The sequence below is a fragment of the Hippoglossus hippoglossus genome, chromosome 9 (assembly GCF_009819705.1).
Source record: "Hippoglossus hippoglossus isolate fHipHip1 chromosome 9, fHipHip1.pri, whole genome shotgun sequence".
NCBI classification, from domain to species: Eukaryota; Metazoa; Chordata; class Actinopteri; order Pleuronectiformes; family Pleuronectidae; genus Hippoglossus; species Hippoglossus hippoglossus.
In genome coordinates this window covers 14908652-14921518 of record NC_047159.1, presented here as the reverse complement: position 1 = coordinate 14921518, position 12867 = coordinate 14908652, and the positions used below count along the sequence as shown (strand labels likewise).

The 12867-nt window shown below is 39.7% G+C and overlaps 1 long non-coding RNA gene across 1 annotated transcript; it reads left to right on the top strand.

Annotated features, from left to right (window-relative positions):
- Window positions 1-3030: 3030 nt before the first annotated feature.
- Window positions 3031-7742, top strand: LOC117767460. Its single transcript, XR_004614889.1, has 2 exons — window positions 3031-3297; window positions 6179-7742. It is a non-coding gene; the product is annotated as an uncharacterized LOC117767460 (long non-coding RNA).
- Window positions 7743-12867: the final 5125 nt, after the last annotated feature.

Here is a 12867-nt window from a genome sequence, read left to right as displayed (position 1 = left end):
GTGTGTACACAGTATATTAAGAGAAGAGAGGCATGGAGTTTCACTGTGTCTGCACGTCAATACTTGAATGCAGTTCTCTGATATGATGAATCACACATCTGAAGAAGCTTCCTCAGGAGAATCCGCCTGTGATCAGTGATAACTCTCCCGTCTAAGCTCTCATGCTGCTCTCGGACTAATTCAGTCTGATTGTGGCAAAAAGTGAAGGGATCCATGAGTATTGACTGTCTACTTTGAACTGAATCCGTAAAAATAAACCTACCCCGCACTTAAGCTGTGTTTTTCCACACACTGCACTGATAATTTCACACTGGAAAAAGTCTCATTGAGTGCAGTAACTCATCAGAATTTAATTTAAAAATAACTACATTAAAAACATAATTAAATCTTTTGTGGCTGGATGTGTCTTGATATCACCCCAACTGTTAGAAAAGAATAAAACAATGTTCTTCCTGGTAGAGAAATCATTATACTGACCAAATGTTTTAATTTCTAAAAATAAGACTAATGCAATAACTTAAATTCTGACATTACAAAGACTTATTGATTAAAAAGTGGTTGAGATGTAACAATTTTAATATTTATCAAGTTTGGGTAAATTTGTAGATAATTCTTACTGCATTTAGAAAGTTACTGATACTTATAACAAGTTATTGACACTTGCACGTCACTACAATCCCATCTAATCTAAAGGATGCAGTTCTTCACTCATTGCTAACATGTGCTCCGGTGTACAGGCAGCACTTTGATTCAACTGCTGCTCTCTGGATCTGATCCTCTGCAAAAACTTTTGTCTGGAGCTGTTGGTGAGGGTGAGAGCGAGGCCCTGAAAGAATGCTTTGTCTCTGCCTGAACCCTGTGGGTCAGGGTACACCCCGCTCCCATCACACGCTCACATACACATACACAAAGAGAGGGAGACAGAGAGAGACAGAGAGAGAGAGAGAGCTCAGACTCCCCCCATGGACCCCCTTCCTGCTGCGCTGAATAACAATGAGGAAAAAAAAAAAAGGAGGCAACAAGTGCAAAGTTTGTGCAGCTGCTATTCAGCTCTGTGGAACTTGTTTCAAGAGTAGTAAGCAGGAGAGAAAGTGCTTTGCAACTTCAAGACCAAAATACACCTAAATACTGTGTCGTTTTTAAGTCTTTCTGCATTTGATTGACTGCTGCATTAAGCTTTTTTTTTAACATTTTACTCTAAAAAATGTTTTCACATGCAGGGGGGAAATGGGGATGGTTGCAACAATTTTTGGACCATAGACCAACCAATTTTTGTATATATTCAACTTGCATCTTTCTGCTAATCAACCACACCGTTGAAAGATAATTACATCTGACATATGATTCATAGTATTTATTTGAATGGAAGAAGTCAGATGTTGCAACAGCCCCGAACCCTGACAAAGTTGCAACATGGATCTGGGATGGTTGTGAAATGTTACAAATGTCCCGATTTAACTTTTGCCTTTTTTTGTCTCAATAAGCAGAGTAAACTGAAAATATGTAAGGTTTTAGAATTTATTCTTTTAGTAATATTTAGCAGATACCAGTTTGTTTACACATAAAGCATGGGCCTACTTTGAGTCAGGCAGATGTCACAGATATTATTCAAACTTTATATTTCAGTGTGAGAATGGTACAGCTTTTACAACAGTTTTAAAAATGTATTTTACTTACTTATTTTTGTGCAGCTTAGCTTGGGGGCAAGTTGTTGCAACTATATCAGCCATGACAAAACATTGTGTGCTATAGCTTTAAAACACGCTGATCTGGTAACAGTCAGATTAATATTAATAATATATTCAGTCACAGATTTAGACAACGATCAAAAGTTGTGATCCTACCTGAAATGTAAATGGGCAATATTGAGCTAACAGTTAATAAAACTACCGTTAGTACAGTTTGCAGCTCACATAATCTAGTTTAGGATCATGTCTCAGTCTCATGAGCTAAATAGGATTTCTCTTCTAAATTAAACAGTAACGTTATTGTAACGTGTACAGACGAATCTACAGAAATCACGTAGAGCCTGGACTAGCTCGCTGGAGCGTTAGCATGTGAGCTAACATTAGCACCTTGCTGCTAAAACCAGGCGCCTTCAGTGGCACTTTCAACTTTATCTGAAGCTGACACATGAACTGAATGAGATGCACGTGACGAACAGCGGGATTACTGCACCGAGAGTAAACAAAACACGTGGAAACGCTCAAACTCACCAGGTCCGCAATGCTCAGGGGTATGAATTAGCCACGCCTCCTCCCTGGACGCGTCCGGGCGCATCGCATTTTGATTGGTCCAAAAGGTCACAGGTGATGTGATGACGTTCCACCTGAGGTTGCCATTATTTACAAGCCCGGTAGAGGTCGCTGAACTTCGAAACGTGACTACCTACCTCACCCTCACTGAACTCAGTGTATAATAATAATATTAACAATAACAATAACAATAACAATAACAATAACAATAACAATAACTTTATTTGTATAGCACTTATCTAAACAAGGTTACAAAGTGCTTCACAAAATCCATTGTAAAAAATAAACGTGTTTACAAAGTGCTCTACAGACACAGATAGAGAAAATAAATGCAGTGCAATAACAATTTTAACGATGGACAAATTAAAGAGTGGTTGTTTAAAGTATACAGAAAGTGCCTCCGTAGCTGAATCCCAAATATTCCCCGAGGAATAAAGAAAGATCACATTTCTATCAGCAGTTATCAGTGTTCCCTACAGTGTATAGTGTGTATCCTTGCTTTCATTCTCTTCTTCATCATGTCTTTCTTTCCCAGGCTGATTAATACCTTGCTGGTCCGCACTTTGGACTGTTGGGGCTCTTGCATGTGAACTTTAGTGCTGCGTAAAATAAAAGTCCTAACTAATGGATCTTCTCTGAGCTGAGAGGAAAGGCCGTTGATGGGATGTTCCAATAAGATAGTCTTTGTATAGCTCAGTGGTAACAGACTGGGGGACGGAAAGGGAGGGACGGGTGTGGAAGGTGGGTGGGGGAAGGAGTATAGTACAGACCGGGGAATGGGGATGATGAGCAGCCGTCACTGGCAGCAGCTTCTCCCCTGCGCCTGGCTGCGGACACCAGGACTCCTCCAGCCTCTGACCGCCCGTGGGTGCTGCTGAGCCGCCTTTCCTCGGTTGGAGTCTGATGACCTACTTCCAGGGTAAAGTTCCCGCTTCACTAACGGTTTGGTGAAGTTGCTGGAGAGAAGTGCTCGCGTGTATCTGGACGCGTTACGCAACTGAGGCGCAGAGGATCCAGACGCATGGACACGAAGAAGAACCAGGTAGAGTAATGTTTATAAGATGTGTATGTACTTTGTGTTTAAGTGTAAAGACTAAACGTAACTTGGACAAACCTACCCTATCATTCTCTGTGTATCAGGTGTATAGTTTGGAATAGGACTAAAGTTACATGCTGAACGATATGGCCAAAAGTATATATCAAGATCAAAGTTTTCATATCATTCAATATCGATAATATTCACAATAAATGTCACATTGTCATTTACAGTTTAAAGTGAATGTTGTGTTGTTAAACTCTTCTTTATGAGCAGAGGATGACAAACACGTGCTTTACAACAAAACATTTATCAAATCTGATCAATATTAAACGCAATGCTTAATGCAAAACCAATCTATAGTATTGAACCTTTGTTATATTGCTATTGTTTGCACTCAGCCCTGTTGATCCTGCAGCTCATGCTGAAGTTGTGGTCTGACAGTCAAATGAGCTGTAGAGGAGGGAAGGCAGTTTCACACGCGGTGTCAAAGGGGCTTTTTCTGACGAGTGCACTGCGAGGTGATGCATTATGCACAAGTCTTCGCCTGTTTTCCATGTGGTCACCGACTGCAGGCTCTGTGAGACGCGTGTTGCTGCACTCTCATGCAGTGCCCAAATGCCCACCCCTGTGAAAGAGAGCACTTTCTGGTACACGGCAGTATTTGCATACAAACAAACATTAGATTGTTTCCATGTGTACACAAAAGGCCTTTTATATGGGCCAAAGACACCATTCATGAAATCGCAGGAATACAAGCTCCATGTTCACGCTGCATTTTAGTGATGCATAATTCCAGATTCAGACCTAAAGTATAATATAACAGTTACAAAGGGCTTCACATTGAGCGAGACAACAGTTAAATAATAGAATTAAACAAAACCGCCCAGATCACATGTTGTTCAACTGTATCTCCTTACAACCACAGTTATTGCGTAACAGATACACTGCACTTATCTGCAGTCACACACAGACAGTCAATGTGTGCAATGTGTGTTTCAGTGTGTGTTTGTGTGTTGTGTCGGCCATGTGCTGTTCTGACCTTTGAACCACTGAATCTACCAAAACACACTCATTTAAACATCTGATTCCTTCAACTGAATTCACACACACTAGAAATGCTTTACTTGTCAATAGCAGTGACGCCTTGTAAACTTTGCCAGACTTGAAATGCACAAAAGAAAAGTTATTTTCTGGACTTCTGATGACCCACAAACCTTCTGCTACTCTACAAAACTTGTATCCTCATTTACCTTGTGTATGTTCGGTTTGAATTTTGAATACGTTCATTTTCCTCTAGTGTGGTCCCAATTGAAACGTACTTAGCACAGTGTTCAGAGGAAATGCCTTCATATCGCAAACAAGAACAAATTATTCTTGTTGTTAATAAGACATGAACCACAATCATCTACTTTGATGAGTATACATTTTGAAAATGTCCTATAATTGCCAATAATGAAAAGCTAGTGTGACGGTTGTGTGTTTTCTTGTTATATGCACCACTGATTGTGTGAAATCAATATGAGCACGCAAACAGGCCTCTTTTCCACTACATTGCTCACACTCATTTGATTTCCGACACTCTCCAGCGCACACACTCACACACACAAGCATTCTCTTCCCTCTATCACATCTCTCTGTCATTTAATAGCTTACACATTCCTCACTTTTGCTCTAATTGAAATTGTAAACTGGATACGCTACATTTCATATAACGTGAAATGTATAACGTGGTCTGGAAATATTCAGCAAATCTGTGAGGGTAGTTTTATTGACAGTAATCCCAGTTAGTGATTATGAGGATAATTTTTCCCCACAGTGACGCCAGAGGCTTCCTGAGACGGACCCATCTGGTCCATCACGAGTTGGAGAGCACATCAAATGCATCACTGTCATCCTCTCTGACTCCGAGCTATCCATCTTTATTTTGCTTGGTCATAAAATGCTTATAAAGGGGAAGGATAACTTTGAAATGAGTTCTCAACAGCAGGTTTGGACTGTGGCAGTATATCCCTCAGTCGGAGAGAGCGAGAGGAAATATGTGGTTTCATTAGAAATGCATTAGAGTGAAGGGAGAGGGGCATAGAAGTGAAGAGATGAGCTCAAGTTTTTATCTGTTATACTCTGAGAGGGAAAATATTCACACTCTATCTCATGCTTGAACTGAGACTCTCTACCTCCTTCTCTCTCCCTCTCGGTCTCTGTCAGTCTCTCCCGCTCGCACACACCAGTACACCTCAGCGACCCATTTAACATCAGCCACAAAACTGTCAACTATATTCCCACATGTTCCTCCTAAAAACACTTTACCGCTGAAATTCATTCAAAAATAATTCAGCGAGGAAAAAGTGCTCGCTTGCACCTTCTTTATCAGTTTAATAACTTCATCGCTCTCTGCCAGTGTAAAGGAACCAGGAAGAAGAGAAAAGACGCTTCAACACGCGGCTGCAGCCAAAAGCCACTTTCTCCTCCTGTAATACTCTGCTATCATCCCTAGATTATTAACAAAGTCCCGACAATGGATTTTTCTTTGCATCAGTCTGACATGTCTCTTGTGCATTATTAGAACTTTATTAAAGACCTTTAAAATGCTCTGTATTTCACACTAAAATAGTACTTGAGAATAAAAAGCACTCGAACAGGTGCTTGGACAGGCAGCACGCAGGTTCCTCCATATTTAGCATCAGCAGGGATAAGGCCATCTTGGCCCAGTGACTAGCTCGTCAGAGGGAAAGTAATCTTTACTGAGCTGACCTCATCGGAGGACTCAGCAGGCCCACGTGACAGGCAGGTTAAGCATGGCCAAGTATGACAAACTGTTGTGTACGGGGTGTGTGAGCGTGCGCCTGGAAATTCAATGTTGAAGTGAAATTTCATTTTCTTTCAGAGAGAAATGGTGCATCCAGCGTGGAGCCAGCTGCAGAGCCTCTGAAGTGACGGCGGTGAGGCAGCTGTCCAGTCGACCATGGATCACGATGTAAGGATGGGCCTGTCCGTGTGGGCCATCGTGGCCATTGTTTGCAACGTGGCGGTGGGCGTCCTCATCCTCATCCTCTTCGTCATCCTCTACAAGGCCTGCAAGGTGCCTTCACACCCGGACAAAATGCCGGTTTTCACAGCAAGGCCGCAGCAGAGGAAGGAGCAGAAGTACATGCTGACGGCAGCCTGATCGTGGAGATGGAGACGAAATAAGCAAAAAAGCTTTGTGGACCTGCCACAGTTCAAATACTGAGCGGCAGAATGTGACAAGCTCTTCAAACACTTGTCCTTATTTTTGCTCAGTGCTTTCTTTTGTCTCACACGATGCTCATATCTCTCCACCATCAGCCCCGTGCCGTCTGTGAACGTCAGAGGAGCTCAGGCTAAGCTAACTACGTGAAGAGTTGTGGCAAGACCAATAGCAACAACAAGCGCAGCCAATCCTCTTATCTCCGCTGCGCGTCTCTGGGACTGTCCATCTGTCAGTCTCTTTGCTTTGCTCCACACAGACAGACTATGATCTCCTCCTCTGCTCCTTACTTTTTCATCCCGTCATGTGAGACAGCTGAAAGAATGTGGAGGAGAAAGAGCAAAAAAAACACGCTGAATTGGAATGGAAGAGTCTGGAGCGACAGGGTCGACTGAGTCACAATGAGGTGTCAGAGGAGACAACGTGTACCTGTGTCGCTTAAGAGCATCTTGTTGTTTGCCTGAGCGATGCAGGGAGGAGAGAGATGCTGCCGGAGGAAGTGTGGGTGCGATAAAGGGCAGATATTTGGGGGGATGATAAAGTGCAGGGGAAGAACCACTTTGATGTGTTGTTTACAGAAACGGGAGCTCGCGGCCACTATTTGATAGTCTTCCTATTTGACGTCTCTGCTTCCACCGACTCCACCGACTCCCACGGGATTAAAAGTAACAGCGTAAATGTTCCTTGTGTCCCGACGTGCCTCTCTTTCAGTCTGTGAACTACTCTAGAGACCAAATAGTGTATTTATTGACAGCTTTCACCAGAAATGACTGGAAGCACACAGTCAAACAGGTACAAGTGAACATTTTATTCATTGCCATGAATGTACTGCAGCTAGTATCTGTGGGATATCAAGATAGTTTGAAGGGTTTAAAAGAGATGAACCAGACTGACGAAATAGTGAGTCAATCATTACCTCATCTCCACATCATGGGAATAAAAACAGCAGCATATGTGTTTTTGTCTTGTAAACATATTTTATTGTGAAAGGGCTTTAAAAATGTCCCTTAATTTGTTTGTTTGTTTTTTCAGCTGTAATCTAATCTCAGGTATTAGTTTCTTTTCGTCCGATGAAATAAGAATATGTTGATTTAATTTTGCTCGTAGCACTTTGTGTTCTGCTTCAATTGATGTGACATTTCTGGGAAATGCACCGGGGGTCAGAACTGTGGATTTGATTGATTGATTGATTGATCTGTCAAAATAAAATCCATTGATGAGAGGAGTTTGATATTTTATTGACATGTTAAGTCCCAGTTAAGGTGCAGCTCCTTTGCTGCTTTTATCCTTTGAATTTTTTTATAAATCCATTTATACAGTATATACTCTTTGGTGACTATGTGAATTAACATGCTTCAATATTCTCTAAACAAAAGAGCATGCATATAAATAACAGTTGGCATCAGCCGCCTGCACTGAAGTAATCAATTTGGAACATATTGACCCCTACTGTGACCCACATCCTGTTGTAGTCAACTCTGACTGTCTAATCTTTATCTGCCAAACACCGTCCAAAGGAGGAACTAGGGGGGTGAACTGCTGCTGTTATTTTCTTTGAGTGACAAGCAGCATCTTAATTATAGACTTTAATTGATTTGACACACTTTAACACACATAAAGAAAGAATGGCACTGCTGGTGTTGTACATTTGGTACTTGTGCTTGAGCATTTCCGTTTCATGCTATATTGCTAATCCGCTATATTATCTGACACCTATATAGAGTCTATACTATACAGATTTGACCATATATAAAGGTACAAGATTATCATATATCATATCATATAAAATAAAATAAATAGGAGAAATTATGCAGAAATTAAACCACCAGGAAGAAAAAAAGAGCATTTCCACCTTGTCCAGCTACAACATGAAAAAACATGCAACTTTAATAAGAAGGAGTAGTTCTATTTTGCACATTACTCTTTTGTTATTATTATTATTATTATTATTATTATTATTATTGTTATTATTATTAGTATTAGTATTAGTAGTAGTAGTAGTAGTAGTAGTAGTATTGTTGCTATTATTATTAACTGGTGCTGCTATCATTAATAACATCCTTATATCTATAAGTATGACTATTATTATTTTTAATATAACAACCTGACTGACAGAGCTTAAATATTTTTCACGCACCTCTTCTCTCTCCCCCATCTGCCCCCCCCATTCAGCCCAACCGGTCGAAGCAGAAAGCCGTCCACATTGAGTTTGATTCTGCTCGAGGTTTCTCCACCTTAAAAGGGACTTTTCTCTCTCTGCAGTTGCTAAGTGCTGCACTGTAGGAACTGTTTCTCTATGAAGGTCTCGACCTTACTATGTAAAGTGCCCTGAGATAACTTATCTTGTGAGTTGGCGCTATATAAATAAAACTGAATCAAATTAAAGAGGTGGTACCAACATGTTTGCCCGAGCAGTGGATTTACCACACACATTACAAGATAAAATGAAGAACTGTGTCTATGTTATTTGTTTATAGTGGTGATAATACAGCTGCACAGCCAGTGAGTGTATGTGTGACAGCAGCAGTGCATAAGACATGTATGCATACGTGTAAAAATGTGGTTTGTAGCACATGTACGAGGCAGATGGTTTGGGCCTTTGGTGATTGGCTTTTGAGATGAAACTGCTTGTCAGAAAGGCTCTACAGCTGTCTAGTGTTTATCTACTTCCCTTCTATTTATCTGCCTGCCAGTTCCTCTCTTTGGCTGTCTTCCTCTTATTTGTTTCTCTGTTCCCACTGAGCCACACCAGTTCCAGAGCCAGAGCCTGTGTTGGATGTGAAGGTCAGTACGCTCTGACTCAAATAGTTAATAAAACACTGCACTGATCTTACAAACAAAAATAACGATCCTCCATTCAAGACATGCAGCTAAATAAGTTTATTAATTGATCCATCTGGTCACACGTCGCCTCTCCTGCCCAACACTCTCCTATCGATCCCTCCGCCTCAGCAGCGAGTGCAGTCGTTCTTTTGGACGATGTTTACTGTGACTTCCTCCAGTCGAGATTAGACACGGTTGCTGCGCTCATCATGAGTTGTTCCATCCCTCCATCCCAGCGTATGCAGCAAAACAATTTCCCCGGTCGTTCAATGGTAACTGAGATGGAACAGGGTCACTGAACTCAATATGGTGTTACATAATGATCTGTACAAATATTACAGACAGAGAGATTACTAATGAACATATGAAAGGCCAGTAATCTGCAGCTCCATCTGCACCAATGGAAAGGTTACGTAACCCACGTCAGGCCAGACTGAGTGATGTTGGTGTTTGTGTGTGTTTGTCTGTGTGAGTGTGTGTGAGTGTGGGGGATCAAATGTTAATCTATGTTTTGGCCACTACATGTATATGTGTGGGATTGTTTTTTAATACATTTGAATCTTATGTAATCTATAATTCAGTTTAGAATTTCCAAATAAAGCATGTCAAGGGTGTGTGCGTGTGAGAGAGAATCTATGAACACAATTTTTATTTTGAGGCTGTGATTAAATATGAATTCATGCAGTATAGGGACAGTGTCTTTCCTTGATGTAAAATGTGCAGGGATTGGACATGTGTGTGTGTGTGTGTGTGTGTGTGTTGCTATTTCAATGTCCTTGTATATGAAAGATTAATGACAAAATTTCTAATCACACTTAATCAGATCTTCATGCCAGGACCCCTATAGAGTCACTAACAATCCTCACAATTACACACACAGAGACACACAATCATTAAATCCATCTTGACAACAGTGCAGCGCTGATATTGAAATCATTGGGTATAATCTAGTCAGTATGAATGTTTATTCTGCCATCATAGAGGTCTAATTATAGCATGAAACAAGCTGAAATGATGGTTATGGGAAAAACATCAGTGAACAGGACATGGCAGAAAGAAAAATGATGTGTGTGTGTGATGTAAAGGAATAGGCGAGTGTGAGAAATTTAAATTCTTTCATCTATAATATCTTTCTTTCCTTTCTTTTTTTTTAGCAATCTAATGCCTCTTAAAAAAGCATCAGTGTCTCACATTATCCCAACTTAAATAAGTTGACCTCCATATACGCAGCTGTAGTCATATCTATTGCACGTGCATTACCAGAAGAATGGACCTCACACTGCTTGCATTTTAAATACTGAAACTCTGTAACCTACTTGACCCTGCACACACTTCAATGTCGCTCATCCTCCCTCCACCCTGTGTTACTCCCCTTGTGTGGAATCAGACTGCCACCTGCTGGATCATTGTCTCCATGTGCAGCAGCCTCCTGTTCGAGCCGCCTGGTGACGGCTGCAGCAGAGGCCCACTGCTGCCACGTGCCCTCTCCATTATTGTGCAGCAGAGCGTGCTATTGCTGCTCTCTGCTGGAATGTCCAGGTAGGGACAATGTGCAGTCAGACGTGTCCATGACAAGTCATACAGCCGCGGATGTGTTTCTGGCAGGGTGACATTTACCAGGGGTTATGTTATTTTCTTTTATATATAAATAAGTGTGTTCCATGATGCTAATTTTGTTCTTTTAATTCAGTGTCTGTTAAAATGGTATGATGGCAGCAACTGCTCATTGTTTTTGCCAAAAGGTCATCTGACAGCTGTACAGCCTGGGGAAGAATGGAGGTTTAATTGGTTTTATAATTAATTTATAGATTGACTCAATGGGTAATAGATATAATTGTTTTGTGGGGTGAAGACAGATAAGGGTTCGAGTTAAGTTTATATTGTTGGTTTTTGTTGACAGAGGCAGAAAATCAACAATGCTACATTTTAGTGGTGGAAGAAATAATTACTTAACAGTACATTGTAAAAATGCTCCTTATTAAACTTTAAACTCTTGCATTCAGAAAAGTACAGAATTGTTAGTAAAATGTACGTCAAAAGTCGAAAGTAAAAGTACTTTTAGTACTTTTAGCAGAGTTCCTGCCATCAGAATTATTTTATTAAAGATAATATATAAGTAACAGGGCTCTTACTGTTCCATGAATGTACAAGCAGCATTTTGATGTTAGAGTTGGACCAAGTGAAGCTTTTTCTAACTTTACTTTTCTATGTTTGTAGCAGAGTAAACATATAAATAAGCATAAAATAAAATACTTACTAAAGTTACATTCAATACAAGTTCATAAAGATTGTATTACTGAGTTATATGTTCAAATTCATTCAGACTTATTTTATTTTGTTTTTACTTATTTATTTGTCTAACTTCTTTTTCAATGTAATGCAAGAGTCTCTTGAGGTTGTTATTCCACAGGTTCTGCATTTAAAATGACACAATGAGTAATGCTGTGTACAGTTTAATATTAAATGAATGGAGACATTTGGAGACATTTTGTTGTTGTAAATTGAGTTTAATTGTTGGGCAGTTTAATCTATAACACAGTGTCATATTTAATTAGATGATTGTGTGGTTTTGTGAGAAATTTGAATCTGTAAAAGTAACCACATGCCAGATAGATGCAGTCTATTAAAAATAATGTTGTTGAGTTGAAATGTTAAGAATAGAGAAGTGGAAATGTGCCTAACTAAGTAACTTCAAATATCAAAACTGTACTGAAACACAATTCTTGTGTAAGTGTATTTCAAAGTCATTGAAGTCATAAAGAATGTTCAGCCTCAGTTGTACTCTACTGGAATGTAAAATAAATGTATTAACTTATTCGTTATCACACACCACAGGTCACAAATCAAACATTTTTTCTCCTGACATGTTTTGTCCCTGATCAACAGAGACTTGCTGCTGCTGTAATGAATTAGCTCCGAGTTGTAAGAGTCATTTAATCAGTTTTAATTGAAATTCCATTGTGGAGGCTGTAGTGCTAATTGACTTTCTGACTGATGAGTTGTTGAACCGTCAGCTTCTGGTATTTCTGTATTTCTGTATTAAGGAAATATTGTGTGTTTTCACTTGCCTTCTTTAGAGGATTTATTTTGTTTTCGATGATGTAACAATGGAGATTGAATAACACTTAATTTTTAAATTTTAAATGTATATATTTATCTATATTTGTATTTATATTATTTGTTTTTTCCCTGTAACTCAACTTGTATTCAGGAGACAGTGTGCTGCTCCTTAGAGGTAAAAGCATATGTGCTGATTTGCTCTTTTTACAGTGCACCCACTGTAATTTATTTATATGACTGTATATTGAATTACAGTATCTGACAGTGAGAGCGCTGTGGTTCCTGCTGTAATTTTACAATATGTACCAGCATGTTCCTGTTTATTTACAAAGTAATGAGATCAGCTTAAATCACCGCAAATTAGGAAAAGTAGAAAACCAAGAAAACACATTCAATGTAATGTTACTCTATAAATCATTTGTACAGCCGACTATGTTAAACTAATATTTGGAGCATTTGTATTA